We start from the raw sequence: 2,454 nt of genomic DNA on the forward strand, positions 1-2,454 counted from the left end.
AAAAGACCTAAATCAAGGGTAAGCCTTGATTCTTAGATCAAAATAACACAGAAATGGAAGACATTTCAAATGCAACTGGAAAATTTTTTACTATAGATTAGATACCAAATGATTTAGTGGTATTGTGAGTGGGGAGTAGAGTGCTTTCATTCTTAGGGAGTGTCTCTGAAACATTCAGAGGTGACATGCTGTGTTGTCTGCAACTTATTCAACATGTTAGCAGAAAAGAATGTGTGTGTGTGTTTAAAGAGAGAAAGTAAATGCGGAAAAGTTAATAGTTAATTTAGACCATCCTATGATAAATCAAACTAGCTCAGTATGACTTACTCAATGAAAACACGTGAACAACTGAGGAACCGGAATTTACAGGAGTGAAGGGATGCCATGTGGAAGGAATTTTCATTACCCACAGCTTTGTCTTGTTACTGTTACCAGCAACCTGCTTATTTGCTCAGAGGTCCAGCATATTGTCTGGGCTCCAAGAATGATTTGAGGGAACCTTAGCCATATTTCTTCTCAACTCCAGTCTGAGGTTAAGAGGTTTGAAGAGAAAGCGGATTTAATGGAATCCAAGCTCTTTAAGGATATCAAAAGGGAATTTTCAAGCCATTTTTTATACAACTGTTCAAATTAGCATACAATTATTTTTTTAATAAATAAAAGTTTTTAACCTTCATAAAACCCAAGTTAATCTATGTTAAGGGTAAGCAGGCATCTATTGCACTATTCCTTCAGCTTTTCTTTACATTTGAAAAAATATATTTTTTAAAGATTTTATTTATTCATGAGAGACAAAGAGAGAGAGGCAGAGACATAGGCAGAGGGAGAAGTAGGTTCCATGCAGGGAGCTCAATGCGGGACTCGATCCGGGACTGCGGGATCAAAACTGGAGCCAAAGGCAGACACTCAACCACTGAGCCACCGAGGCATCCCACATTTGAAAATTTTCAAGACAAAAGTGGAAAACTATTTGGAATATCTATGTCAAACATTCTAATTTCTTCTACATTCAGTGGTAATACATTTATGTGGGAACATGGATACAGTTCCCACTGATATTTCCTTTTTCCAATTCCTCCACCAACTGAACTGGATCAGAGTCTACTACTTAGAAGATGCTTTTGAGCGATAGTGAGGCTGGATCTATGAGTGGTGGAGTTGGCCCTCTACAGAGAGCACTCTCACAACCCCTGCAGGGGAGATGTCAAGAAGCTCTGGATACCCCTCCTACCACAGAATGTTCACTCATGGAGGGACTAAGAGATGGAAACCTATAAAGTGCATCATGGAGAGCAATGCTTGCACTGGGAAAATAGTAATGGGAGTTTACAAAAGCTTGGGGAAAATTCAGTATGTTTAGAAAATTGGTTAAATTAAAGAATAAGAGAGAAATGAGAGAGAAGAAGGGCATATAGTCTCCAGGCTGAGACATTCATATGCAATCTAGAAGCCAGTTGGGGAGACTCTGCAGGTGTTGAATAGAGTAGAAACATAGTACGAGCAGTGTTGCACCAGACTTTGCTTGAGAGTGGTCTCATTGGGCTGATAGGTCAGGATTGTTGAGAAGGATTGAGGGTAAAAAGCCATGGGGGGACAGTGAGGCTGCAGATGATAAGAGGTAAAGGTTAGAGAATGATGATCATTAATCCAGGCTGCAGTAGACCTGGATTGACTACTAAAATAGTAGGGAAATCTCTTAACCTCCATGTGATTCCTTCTTTTTCATTTTAGGAAAACTGGCAGCAATCTCTTGGGCTGTTAAGAGAACCAAATAAGTCCTGTAATAATGTTACCTTACATTTATAGGTTCAAAGTAGTCTTCTGCTGGTCATGTATCCCAGCTGCTAACTAGACCCTTATTCTTCCTCCTGCTAACCCTTCTCCTGCTCATAATCTATATCTAGGAGCTTCAAAGAGATGTTTCACAGTTCTAAAGAACAAGCCCAGGGGCACTTGGGTGGCCTAGTTGGTTGAGTGTCTTGATCTTGACTCAGGTCATGGTCCCAGAGTCATGAGATCAAGCCCCAAATTAGACTCTGTACTCATCAGGGAGTCTGCTTGATATTCTCTCCCTCTCCCTCCCTCCACTCACTTCTCTTTCAAATAAATAAATAAATAAATAAATAAATAAATAGGTCCTTGGGTGGCTCAATCAGTTAAGAGTCTGCCTTCAGCTCAGGTCATGAACCTGGGGTCCTAGGATCAAGCCTTGCATTGGGTTCCCTGCTCGCAGGGAGTCTGCTTCTCCCTCTCCTTCTGACCCTCCCCACTGCTCATGCTCTCTCTCTTCTAGATGAATAAATTAAACATTTTTAAGAAAGGAAGACAGAAAGAAAGAATAAAAAAAGAAAGAGTCCAATCTGCTCTCTGAAAGGTTAGATGTAATGCCCATTTCCTCTTCTCTAATCCTAGTCTCTAGAAAGCACTACATACATTTGGCATGCTTTATACATT

General features: G+C 40.3%; 1 non-coding gene across 1 annotated transcript; it reads left to right on the top strand.

Moving 5' to 3' along the window:
• The first annotated feature begins 290 nt into the window (after positions 1–290).
• On the top strand, positions 291–357 carry LOC121490244. The gene has a single exon (XR_005987566.1). It is a non-coding gene; the product is annotated as a small nucleolar RNA SNORD29 (small nucleolar RNA).
• Positions 358–2,454: the final 2,097 nt, after the last annotated feature.

The sequence above is a fragment of the Vulpes lagopus genome, chromosome 4, assembly GCF_018345385.1.
Source record: "Vulpes lagopus strain Blue_001 chromosome 4, ASM1834538v1, whole genome shotgun sequence".
Classification (NCBI taxonomy): domain Eukaryota; kingdom Metazoa; phylum Chordata; class Mammalia; order Carnivora; family Canidae; genus Vulpes; species Vulpes lagopus.